The sequence below is a fragment of the Schistocerca serialis genome, chromosome 6, assembly GCF_023864345.2.
Source record: "Schistocerca serialis cubense isolate TAMUIC-IGC-003099 chromosome 6, iqSchSeri2.2, whole genome shotgun sequence".
In the NCBI taxonomy this organism is placed as follows: Eukaryota; Metazoa; Arthropoda; class Insecta; order Orthoptera; family Acrididae; genus Schistocerca; species Schistocerca serialis.
The window spans coordinates 416,737,660-416,751,603 of record NC_064643.1 but is presented as its reverse complement, the minus strand read 5'-3'; the positions used below and the strand labels follow the sequence as shown (position 1 = coordinate 416,751,603).

Here is a 13,944-nt window from a genome sequence, read left to right as displayed (position 1 = left end):
CAGCGCTACCGTGTCCGCGCTCGAGATCGGAGGTTTAATTGACGATGGTAGTGTCACCCGGACACATAAGTCTCTTTTATTGATTTTGTAGACCCACATACCACCCACTACGATAAAAAATTTACGTCTATCCATCTGACACAACGTCTGCACCGCATTGCCTCTTTCGCATAGGATCGCATGAGATCATTGCTCACAGCGGCAATATATTCCTTCGATATTTTTTCATTATACTTTCAATTCACAATATTTGCTGTTAAATGAAACTTTAAGGAGAGCGGTATTTCTTACATATTTTACGAAAGTAGTAGAGTGTTGAGCTATGTATTGTTTACTTCATCTTCTTTATTTCAAGTTTATTCAGTCACCGAAAAGTGAGCTCGGGACTAATTCTTCTGTGTTTTATAAGTCGAGATAAATTTGTTTCGTTTGATGTCTGTAGTACTTCAGACTATAAAATTTCATTTCAGATCGTTATTTCATTTAAACTAGGTTCTTATGGAGGAGGTTTTTCCGTTTGTTACAATCGTGTACACTAAAGTTTTCTTTCGTGCAAAATATAAAACTAATGTAAAGGAGCAAGTGATGATCAGGTGAGACAAGGTTCGGAATATTGGTGTTACTGTTTACAAATAGATGCAGAAACACACATACGAAACTATTGGTATCAGGAACTTCATAAATAGCGGAAAATAACACACACATCAGAAATCAGATCACTGCACCTGAGCGCCTGTCGACGTCTTACATATTCGCAAAAGTTTAGTAAGTTTAAATTATGTAAGTAAGGTACACTATGTGATCAAAAGTATCCGGTCATCCCCAAAAACATACGTTTTTCATATTTGATGCATTGTGCTGCCAACTACTGCCAGGTGCTCCACATCAGCAACTTCAGTAGACATTAGACATCGTGAAGAGCACAAGGGGCCGCATCGCCGAAATCACGGACTTCGAACGTGGTCAGGTGATTGGGTGACACTTGTGTTATACTTGTGCACGCAAGATTTCCACACTCCTAAAGATCCCTAAGTCCACTGTTTCCGATGTGATAGTGAAGTGGAAACGTGAAGGGACACGTAACGCACAAAAGCATAAAGGCCGACCGTGTCTTTGACTGACAGAGACTTCCGACAGTTGGAAAGGGTCGTAATGTGTAATAGGCAAACATCTATCAAGACCATCACACAGAAATTCCAAACTGCATCAGTATCCACTGCAAGTACTATGACAGTTAGGCTGGAGGTGAGAAAACTTGGATTTCGTGGTCGAGCGGCTGCTCATAAGCCACACATCACACCGGTAAATGCCAAATGCCTTGTTTGGTGTAAGTAGCATAAACATTGGGCGATTGAACAGAGTAAGAACGTAGTGTGGAGTGACAAATCACAGTACACAATGTGGCGATGTGATGGCAGGGTGTGGGTAAGGCTAATGCCCGGTGAACGTCATCTGCCAGCGTGTGTAGTGCCAACAGTAAAATTCGGAGTCGATGGTGTTACGGTGTGGTCGTGCTTTTCATGGAGGGGCCTTGTACCCATTTTTGTTTTGCGTGGCACTATCACAGCACTGGCCTACATTGATGTTTTAAGCACCCTCTGGCCTCCCACTGCTGAAGAGCAATCCGGGGATGGCGATTGCATCTTGGTCGAGCACCTGTTCATAAGTCACGGCCTGTGGCGGAGTGGTTACACGACAATAACATCCCTGTAATGGACTGGCCTGCACAGAGTCGTGATCTGAATCCTACACAACACCTCTGGGATGTTTTGGAACGCCGACTTCGTGCCAGGCTCCACCTACTGACATCGATACCTCTCAGCAGTGCAGAACTCCATGAAGAATGGCCTTTCTTTCCCCAAGAAAACTTCCATTATTTCAAATGGTTCAAATGGCTCTGAGCACTATGGGACTCAACTGCTGAGGTCATAAGTCCCCTAGAACTTAGAACTACTTAAACCTAACTAGCCTAAGGACGACACACACATCCATGCACGAGGCAGGATTCGAACCTGCGACCGTAGCGGTCGCGCGGTTCCAGACTGTAACTCCAGAACCGCTCGGCCACCAGCGGCCGGCTTCCATTACTTGATTGAACCTGTGTCCACGAGATTGGAAGCTGTCATCAAGGCTAAGGGTGGGCCAACACCATTTTGAATTCCAGCATTACCGATGGAGGACGCCACGAACTTTTAAGTCATTTTCAGCCAGGTTGTCCAGATACTTTTGATCACATAGTGTATCTACATTCAATCAGAGACGGCTCCTTAAAGCATGGAATTTTTTAGCTATGTTTATTCTTGTCGCTATGTAGAATGAAGCATTTTTTGGCATATTGAATTATTTTGTGGTAATGGTTTGTACGTTCTGCCACAGCTCGTTTTTTATTGTTGCATAATAGGGGGGAGAGCATCGCGGATGTGATAACAGAACTTTTGAATGGTTATACTACTATTCCTTTCGGTTTACCTTGTAAATATTCTTGTGCTAAAGGGTACAGGGGTTACTCCAATTATGTAATAACAAGTTTTGCCTCACGTTTATTTAATTACATTATTTTGGATAAATCACGATCACAAAATTCTTCATCTGTTAATTTAATGATAAGTTTTCTTAATTCTGTAATAGGCAAGAAATACAAACGCATGTGAGCCGTGCTTGCGTTGGTATCGATACCTGCCGCTTATTAAACTGTTTTTATTGTCATAGTGATTGGCTTACCTGTGTCCTGCCAGAGGCAGAGTAACTGCTTGCCGATGGGATTTAACCACACACAGATCCTCTCCTGCTAGGAATGTTTTCTTGCCGTTTCGCATTCTAACTGTTCACCATGGATCGAGAACCGATTCATCCGGTTGTGAACGGAGTGGGACGTGGGCCTACCATAGCTGAAGGCTTACGGCTTCCTTCAGCCTGGGTGGTCGAAGGTTTGTATCTTAAGAGTCGGCGCGTTTCTTATTTCTGCTGCTTTGGTTAGTGGAAACTGAGCTGAAACGATTTTCTTTACAGCCGAAGACCAGAGTAGAATGAAAATTGCTGAATACCTTTTGTTACGTATGACCAAATTACTGTTTGTGATGTGCAGAAACCCTTGTTCTTTGAGCGAGGCTGTGTTGTAGAGATCTAATTTGGGATTTCACAATATGGTTCAAATGGCTCTGAGCACTATTGGACTTAACATCTGAGGTCAACAGTCCCCTAGAACTTAGAACTACTTAAACCTAACTAACCTAAGGACATTACACACATCCATGCCCGAGGCAGGATTCGAACCTGCGACCGTAGCGGTCGCACGGTTCCAGACTGAAGCGCCTAGAACCGCTTAACCATACTGGCCGGCTTTGAGATTTCGCGTGTAACTCTGTCCAGCCTCTTTTTAGGAACCGCTATGTTACTATCAGTCCCCAGTATAAATTAACATTCCGAGTTAACAGTTCGAGTTATACTTAGCCAACTTGTAAAATGCAAACAGATTTCAGATTATAATTTAGACTGTTTTACAGAAACCTTATATCTGTATTCTTTAACAAAGAATAGTCTCTCTTTAAATTGTGTGCGTCCTTTGAACGGCACTTGAGTTAAAATTTACGAGAGGTTAATATGTGACATTGTTTGTTCTCGTGTGCACACTCATGTTTGCGATTGCCGTATATATTTTTTAAGATTCATGAATCGAACGCGAAACCTGAAAGGGCCCTATATTCATTTTCGTTGTTGCCACCTGGTGGCTAATGTTTGAATTTTATGCTGTCTAGGACAGACTGAAAGAAGCGACCGAGCGATGTCTAGGCCACGTTAAACCTGGTTTCCTTATACACTACTGGCCATTAAAATTGCTACACCACGAAGATGACGTGCTACAGACGCGAAATTTAACCGACAGGAAGAAGATGCTGTGATATGCAAATGTTTAGTTTTTCAGATCATTCACACGAGGTTGGCACCGGTGGCGACACATACAACGTGCTGGCATGCGGAAAGATTCCAACCCATTTCTCATACACAAGCAGCAGTTGACCGTTGTTGTCTGGTGAAACGTTGTTGTGATGCCTCGTGTAAGGAGGAGAAATGCGTACCATCACGTTTCCGACGATGAAAAAGGTCGGATTGTAGCCTATCGCGATTGCGGTTTATCGTATCGTGACGTTGCTGCTCGCGTTGGTCGATATCCAATGACTTTTAGCAGAATATGGAATCAGTGGCTTCAGCAGGGTAATACGGAACGTCGTGCTGGATCCCAATGACTCGAATCACTAGCAGTCGAGATGACAGGCATCTTATCCGCATGGCTGTAACGGATCGTGCAGCCACGTCTCGATCCAAGAGTCAACAGATGGGGACGTTTTCAAGACAACAACCATCTGCACGAACAGCTGGACGACGTTTGCAGCAGCATGGACTATCAGCTCGGAGACCATGGCTACGGTTACCCTTGACGCTGCAGCACAGACAGGAGCGGCTGCGATGGTGTACTCAACGACGAACTTGGGTGCACGAATGGCAAAACGACATTTTTTCGGATGAATCAGGTTCTGTTTACAGCATCATGATGGTCGCACCGGGTTCGGCGACATCGCGGTGAACGCACATTGGAAGCCTGTATTCGTCATCCCCATACTGGCGTATCACCCGGCGTGATGGTATGGAGTGCCATTGGTTACACGTCTCGGTCACCTCTTGTTCGCATAGACGGTACTTTGAAGAGTGGAGGATACATTTCAGATGTATTACCACCAGTGGCTCTAGCCTTCATTCGATCCCTGCGAAACCCTACATTTCAGCAGGATAATGCATGACCGCATGTTGCAGGTCCTGTACGGGCCTTTCTGGATACAGAAAATGTTCGACTGCTGGGCTGCCCAGCACATTCTCCAGATCTCTCACCAATTGAAAACGTCTGGTCAATAATGGCCGAACAACTGGCTCGTCACAAGAGGCCAGTCACTACTCTTAATGAACTGTGGTATCGTGTTGGAGCTGCATGGGCACCTGTACATGTACACGCCATCCAAGCTCTGACTCAATGCCCAGGCGTATCGAGGCCGTTATTACGGCCAGAGGTGGTTGTTATGGGTACTGATTTCTCAATATCTATGCACCTAAATTGCCTGAAAATGTAATCACATGTCAGTTCTAGTTTTCTATATTTGTCCAATGAATAGCCGTTTATCATCTGAATTTCTTCTTGGTGTAGCAATTTTAATGGCCAGTAGTGTATCATAGCCCGAGTAACAACCAAAAGTGTTTGAATTGTTATTTAATGTAATTAAAGTTTTCATTGTTTAAATTCTAATAGTTGATTTTCTCACTGTTTATCGCATTCAAACTTGTGTGTACAAGCTTTACAACTTTTTTTAATGTTTTGTCATTCTCAGTGTAGAAATGATTAACAAATTTACGTTGGCTCTTATAAAGCCATCATGTGTAAATGTTTCTGATGCAAATAAGATATTGTTAAATGTTGTTCTTTTTTTGGGTTTAACACATTACCGTCTCCCGCTCCATGCTCCGTATCACTTTAGTGGTAGCGGTCCATAGGTTTTGTAGTGTATGAGGTTAAGAAACTGATAGGGAGCAATTCTACTTCTTGATCTTTTAGTTATATTAGGTGGTGATGGCCATGGATAAAAGAGCTGTATTAGGCGTGTCGCATTTGACGAAATGCCAACTACAGTATGTGTTGGTTAAAGGTGATTTTCTTATAGAAAAAAAAGCACTCCGTCTTCAGCCCACAAGTGGCCCATCGGGACCATCGGACCGCCGTGTCATCCTCACCTGAGGATGCGGATAGGAGGGGCGTGTGGTCAGCACACCGCTCTCCCGGTCGTTACGATGGTTTTCTTTGACCGGAGCCGCTACTAGTCGGTTGAGTAGCTCCTCGATTGGCATCACGAGGCTGAGTGCACCCCGAAAAATGGCAACAGCACATGGCGGCGCGGATGGTCACCCATCCAAGTGCCGGCCACACCCGACAGCTCTTAACTTCGGTGATCTGACGGGAACCGGTGTATCCACTGCGGCAAGGCCGTTGACACCAAATAGTTCAGAATGCGTCTTCGTGGTGCGTTGGACTACTAAGTCGTATACCAGCTGACAGCATTAGCGAGATAGGGGCCCTCCGTCCTGTATGCAGTCGTTTACTATCTGGATTGTAGGCGGATACCGAGTTGTTGCAGGAAACCGCCCCTTTATATTTGCGGATCTTTAGAATACAAGCACATCTGAAATTTTTGTGTTATTGTGTTAAGAATTTATTGATGGCGATCACTAGATTACTAAATTGACACGTATCACTGGTCAGGTTAAAGTGGACTGTTTTCTCCAGGATCTACGTACGCGGGGTAATGAGTTTGGAATCATAGATAGAGAGAGAGGGAGGCGGGGTCGGAAGGCGGGGAATGGTAGGGTAGGTGGAAACAGTTCAACACATTGAATAATTAACCCGCTTTAGCTGATAATCCAAAGTATCAATAAATTATCTGTCTCAACAACTTGTGGAATTATAGCTGTTTAGTAGTTACAAAATCCGTCTAAAGTCTTTCAAATTTTCCATTCAACAATATTTCAACTTATTTAGCCACTGGCCTGTAGGAGATTAAGCATAATTCTAGCCGGAGGACATTGATAAGGGTTAACTTTCGTGAAAAATTGTTTCACGAAAATTTGCCGTTTAGACCTAGGAATGAATTTGCCAGTCAGCATTTTTATAATGTTCAAAATCGTGATTTGCAATCATCCCGTATTGTGAGGACATTCAGAAGCCCAAGTTAGCCCCGTTCCTTCCGGGAGGGAAGCATTTACTAATATCACAGAAGATAGGCCGCCAGAAAACCGTGTTCGCATACAATACACTAACAAACTGCACACTTATGCCGAGGTAATTATAGTGATGGTGGGTAGAGACATCATCCAATTTAGTGACGAAAAGTTTCTCATCTTTGAGAGCAGGTTTCAGCCCTTTTCAGTTAAAAGCAGATCATCTCATAACAAGGAAAATCATTTGGCAGGTGATAATAGAGTAAGCTTCTGTTGCAATCAGATAAATCATCTGAAGGCAATAGTTGTCCCCATTATTCGATATCTCCCTGTAGGAATAAGGTTGGGCCATCAAAAGACTGTAATAAGTTAAAGGATAAGACGCATGGGGAGGTCAGACAGTGTGCCGGGCGGAGATTTGATTTCTGGAGTTTTGCGTTTTGCGGTAAAGTGCTCTACCTACTGAGCTTCCCAGACACGACGTACGACCTGTTCTGACAGCTGTACTTACCCCGGTACCTCATTTCCTATATTCCTACCTTCAGAACCTCTTATACGAAATTTTCAAGACTAGCACTCGAGGAAGAAAGGATATTACGGGGATATGGCCCAGATACTAGCGGACACTGCACTGCGCACTGAAAATTGTATTCAGGAAACAACCCCCATAACTATCATCCAGCACGTGCGTTGCTTGACTGAGGTAGTAATATATCTTTGCTTGCTTATGATCGATAATATAAGCATATTCATGTTGATAAATTTCCTCCTTTCCAATTAGTTTTCAAGCAATGTCGTGCTGTCACTGCGTAAATGTAGCCTATGTTTAGGGCAGTCTGAGTCAATTTAAGTAATCATATACTGTAATGGCTAGTAATTTTTACCGTTGTGAACGCTTCAAACCCTCGTCCGGCCATTAAGATTTAGATTTTCCGTGATGTCGTTAAAGCTCTCCAGGCAAATGCCCGTATGGATCCTTTGAAAGGACGAGGCCGGTTCCCTTCCCCATCCTTGACACATTCCGATCTTGTGCTCTGTCTCTGATGACCTCGACGTCGACGGAACGTTAAACCCAATCTTCCTTCATTTTAGCGTGGTGAAGGACGTTATCCACTGATGTGTAGCTTGATTGTGACTTCTTAAAGAAGAACGGGTCTATTTTAGATTATCCAGGTAAAAAATTTTTTTTAGTTCCTGCCCAACAAAAGGCATTTGTTGCGTAATCATAGTTTTATTCAGAGCGTTCATAATGTTCACTATAAATTCGTTCTTGTAATGCGTCTCATTTAAACTAATTGGAAACCCAGCTAGTGCCTAAATTATTTCGCATCACTTCCCAGTGTACTTAACACAGCATACTGAATAGCAAATTCAGCCTACAGATCAAAATCCTCTCTGTCAAACTCCATATCGCTTGTTTCCTCGTAAAATGAAGGAAGTACGTCACATCATAGATCAATGTTTGGCTGATGGAGGGTTTAGGCCATCAATTTAATGGTAAACGTCACCTGTTTTACTAGGGGCAAACCTTTATTCCACCATTTGATAGTGGGATATACGGTCCTTAACCAGATGATCATGCTGGAATTGGTCCACTTGTCCAGTCACCATAACTATTTTTCGCTTGGTTGCTAGAGCCCTCTGTCCTGTAATTCTCAATATTAGTCGGGCCTGTCATCAGGTGCAGTTGACTTCGTACCGCTTTTAAGTATGGACTAGAATTTGATTGAATATAACTGTAGCCGGTTTCTTCACTGCAGCGGCTATTGTGCCACGTTTACTAGATTCTGTTCTAAGTGAACTTAAGTTCAGATGCCTTTACAGTTATGATGATGACGTATTTGTGTAAAATAAAATCTTTCCAGAACACCTTGATCGTCTTCACCAGGTTCAGTGCCGCTTACGAGAAGCCAGGTTAACTGTGAAACCTTCTGAGGTTAATTTAGACCGTCAAGAAATATCCTTTTTGCGACACATTGTCTCAGCTGATGGCATCGGGACTAATCAGGATCACATTAAGGGTATGTATCAGATTTCTCTGTATTTGTGTAAGGAAGGTGTGGCTGGACTTATAAACACGATGAACCTTCTTAGAATATTTCTTTCTAATTTTCCCAATTGGCCCCACCTTCAAACTAATTACATCACAAACCGGGGACGTTCCAGCTGGCTGACACCCAACAAGCTGCCTTTGATGCCTTAAAAGTGGAAGAACCGGCTCGAATTTTGGGCTGGTCCTTGTTTTGTGCTTGGGTTTGTTCCTAGTACTGACACGCCTAATTCCGAGATACCCACAGAGTTAATTAAGTCACATAGTAGTTAAAGATAGCTGTTGACCTATCCATAATGGTTCTTGACATCTGCAGAAATTAAATATTCATTCAAGGAGAATCCAACTTCGGGGAGTTTGAAGTGTAACATAAGGAAATTAGTTGGGCAATGTCAGGAGTGTAGGATGGCCAGGCCTAGGTCAAATACCCTCTGAGGTCTTTTGCATTCAAACGGAGAAGCAAATCCCATGGGTAAGGCATTTGTGGATTATCTGGGATCTCTTGCCAGTACAAAAAATTACAATATCTATTCATTTGTTGTGGTTGATGAAATTCCTCCTTTTCTGGCGGGCTTCGAATGAAAAAATGACAACCAGAGCTAGCGTCCAGCAGAGGCCAGTAAGATATTGTCAACAGTATTCCTTCTTTGGTTTCAGCACCTTACCACCTGAAGTTCAACGCTGCCTGTAATTTCAGCACTGTATTTTAACTTTCAAAGAATTTCACATTCTTAGTTTGTACGCTGAATTTATGTAATGTACATTAAATATTATACTTTTCTCTGTGTTTCGCTGTTGCGTTATTTTAGTACACATTTTCAGCTACTATATGATTTCGCAGTTGCATTTTCTTTTCTTTGTATAACTTCTGTCAATTTCAGGAGGTATTCTGTTCGTCAAAAGACTTTAAATGTAATATAATACGTCACAGAACTTTCTAGCACTTGTTCTGATAGTTTACGTAAACAAAGGTGAAATAAGGTCAAACCATCTAATAAAGCTATTTTCTGATAGTTTACATCAATGACAATAACAGTAATGAATTTTGCTAAATTTTAAAAGCATTTATTTAATCTGTGTTATTTGTAGTGAATTGCTACTTTGTTTGCTGGAAATTAGAGGTAATACTTTGTTGCATTAAGTTCTCAGAAAATACCAGCACTACAGTTATATTAAACATACAGTCACTAATGCTTGTATACAGAACGAAACGTATCAGCACCTTTCATTATTAAAGCAATTTAACTCTCTACAGAAAATACGCTTGCACTTTATACAGCAACCATCTTGGATTTGTGAAGAGGGCGTTTTTCGTGTACATGTGCTTGGATGTACTTGAAACAAGACTGTATTACAAGATTCATATCGGAAGTGTCATTGTTGTATTAGTCGATACTTATGAGTGCAGTACTATTCTGTGTATATCCATCGAACGTCAGGTGACAGTCTTACCGGCGTATTTCGATAGCCTGTGAATACAACTGTCTGAAATCAAGTTATAGGATATTACACCATCTGTACGTCAACGAAGTCTTTACCTTCTTGCGGTTGAGTTACGTCCAGGTACTCGTCTTGATATGAAACTCACAGCGTTTTGTTGGTGAAATCTGTATGACTGTGTAAATATAAGCAGAAGAAACTTTCCTAAAGATTTTCTTTGTCAAGCACACCACAGATTCACTGCTGCTCCATGGCGGACTTTTACATATAGAGGGTGGACATTTATATCGGTATCCTTCGTTCCTCTGCTCCCTTCGAGTAATCCTGTGACAGGATGGTTCATTGCCAGTTGCCATTTAGCGTTATCCAATTTTTGTATAACGCATAAGGCACGTGTAACTGCAAATGCAGACTATATGACAGGATTACGTGTAATATCACCATCCCTGAAGCTAATACACTCCTGGAAATGGAAAAAAGAACACATTGACACCGGTGTGTCAGACCCACCATACTTGCTCCGGACACTGCGAGAGGGCTGTACAAGCAATGATCACACGCACGGCACAGCGGATACACCAGGAACCGCGGTGTTGGCCGTCGAGTGGCGCTAGCTGCGCAGCATTTGTGCACCGCCGCCGTCAGTGTCAGCCAGTTTACCGTGGCATACGGAGCTCCATCGCAGTCTTTAACACTGGTAGCATGCCGCGACAGCGTGGACGTGAACCGTATGTGAGCGAGGGCGTATAGTGGGCATGCGGGAGGCCGGGTGGACGTACCGCCGAATTGCTCAACACGTGGGGCGTGAGGTCTCCACAGTACATCGATGTTGTCGCCAGTGGTCGGCGGAAGGTGCACGTGCCCGTCGACCTGGGACCGGACCGCAGCGACGCACGGATGCACGCCAAGACCGTAGGATCCTACGCAGTGCCGTAGGGGACCGCACCGCCACTTCCCAGCAAATGAGGGACACTGTTGCTCCTGGGGTATCGGCGAGGACCATTCGCAACCGTCTCCATGAAGCTGGGCTACGGTCCCGCACACCGTTAGGTCGTCTTCCGCTCACGCCCCAACATCGTGCAGCCCGCCTCCAGTGGTGTCGCGACAGGCGTGAATTGAGGGACGAATGGAGACGTGTCGTCTTCAGCGATGAGAGTCGCTTCTGCCTTGGTGCCAATGATGGTCGTATGCGTGTTTGGCGCCGCGCAGGTGAGCGCCACAATCAGGACTGCATACGACCGTGGCACAAAGGGCCAACACCCGGCATCATGGTGTGGGGAGCGATCTCCTACACTGGCCGTACACCACTGGTGATCGTCGAGGGGACACTGAATAGTGCACGGTACATCCAAACCGTCATCGAACCCATCGTTCTACCATTCCTAGACCGGCAAGGGAACTTGCTGTTCCAACAGGACAATGCACGTCCGCATGTATCCCGTGCCACCCAACGTGCTCTAGAAGGTGTAAGTCAACTACCCTGGCCAGCAAGATCTCCGGATCTGTCCCCCATTGAGCATGTTTGGGACTGGATGAAGCGTCGTCTCACGCGGTCTGCACGTCCAGCACGAACGCTGGTCCAACTGAGGCGCCAGGTGGAAATGGCATGGCAAGCCGTTCCACAGGACTACATCCAGCATCTCTACGATCGTCTCCATGGGAGAATAGCAGCCTGCATTGCTGCGAAAGGTGGATATACACTGTACTAGTGCCGACATTGTGCATGCTCTGTTGCCTGTGTCTATGTGCCTGTGGTTCTGTCAGTGTGATCATGTGATGTATCTGACCCCAGGAATGTGTCAATAAAGTTTCCCCTTCCTGGGACAATGAATTCACGGTGTTCTTATTTCAATTTCCAGGAGTGTATTTCTACTGTATGGATCAGAGCATGGTAATATGATCCTCTAATTAACTTCCCTTGGTAAAGCGTAATCATCGTTACCTGTACCCGTTTGGAGCCATCACATGAGTCGTCACTATGCTACAAAAACGTATTCTTTGGCGTCTACCCGACGTGATATAATCGGCAAGTCCGATGATAATTTTGGATTATTTATTACAATAATATTCAACACCACTGAACGTCTTCTGATAATAATGTTTTATCAGTAATGACATTTCTATTGCTTCAACTAATATGACTTGAATGAGACGTTAGTATGATCTGTTTGATGAACCGCTTATCTGGTTAAATTATATATGACAAAAAAGGCAGAATGATAGCGATACTGGAAATACCATTGTGGTCTCAAACACAAGAGATCCTGTGCAGATGACTTCTTCATTGTACAACAGATAATGGAAAAACCTGTAGCAGTAAGGAACGAGCTACATTTTGCCTTTGGAGATTTAGCAAAAGCTTATGACTGCTTCTGAGGGCAGACTATGGGAAACTTTGAAAGATTTAGTTATTGGTGGACGTCTTTTGCAGGATGCCATTGAAGTGTGCTGCGATAGTAAGATGCCGTCTAAAAGAGCGTCAGAGGGTCAAAATTAGCACAACCAGTCAATGTTACAGAAGGACAGAGACAAGGCTGCAGCATGTCACATGGATTGTCCAGTTTATACCAAGAAGTGGTGCTCCGAAGGTTGACAAACAGTTGAGAGGAGTAGGAATCATTCATAATGATGCGCAGACGTTTTCGTTGCGTTTGGCTGACAATCAAGCCACTTTAGCACAAAATGAACACGATCTTGAGTACATGATACGACTTCATATCACGAATAATGGGGACTACAGATGAGTCTGACAAAGACTAAATATGTAGCCTGACAAAGACTAAATATGTAGTAGTGAATAGTAAACAGTGACATTGGATTAGAAGTTCAATGACGGAACAGTTATAAGACAGGTAGAAAAATTTTAGTCCCTAGGCGCATACGTTGACGAAAATGGATTGGTTAATGTAGAAGTAAAATACAGAAAACAACAAAGCAGAATGGAAATAGAGTGTATGAATTCATTTGCTGTGGCAAGAACATTTCTAACAGCTATGAGAAATGGGCTGATAAGCTAATATTTCAATATGTCTTATGAAACGCATCACACCCATAGATTTTAAATGTACCTCTCAAAACAAGACTAACAGCTGTGGGGACGGATTACTTACCAATAAACGCCAGTATATCAAGAACCGAAATAAAAATAATGATGAGATAAAACCTAGAAAGAAGGTTAATGAAACTGTGATAGAATTTAAGGAAAATCTTTAATAAGAGAGGGTTTCATCTCACGTGCGCTTCAGTGCTCACGATACCAGATGTACCAGCAACCATCTGCCAGTTGGACAGTTTGAAACTTCGCTGTGTTGAAAGCTCTCTCGTGACGCTTAAGCGGTAGCTAATACAGACAACTGACGATCGAACAGGAACCGCTGGAATGTCATTGCTCTGAAATAAACACAAAGACTCCACCCCCTGGTCCAGTAATGAGTAATTAACAACTAAAACCTGCCACCGAAAAAATCGAAAAAATCATTAACTAAAATTTCCGAGCTGAATTGCCGTGGTCCTTCTAGGAATGAGAAGAAGTTCTGTGTATGGACCACGGCAATTCAGCCCGGAAGTTGTAATTAATGAAGACGCCGGCCGTGAAAGCTTACATGCTATGAAATCGAAAAAATATTACTATTGTCAACATTATGCATAAATTTGTTTCACGATTGCATGATACAATCACCATGTTCTCTGGTACACAA

General features: G+C 43.4%; 1 pseudogene; it reads right to left on the bottom strand.

Moving 5' to 3' along the window:
- Nucleotides 1-5,915: 5,915 nt before the first annotated feature.
- LOC126485699 (5S ribosomal RNA) lies at nucleotides 5,916-6,033 on the bottom strand (annotated as a pseudogene).
- Nucleotides 6,034-13,944: the final 7,911 nt, after the last annotated feature.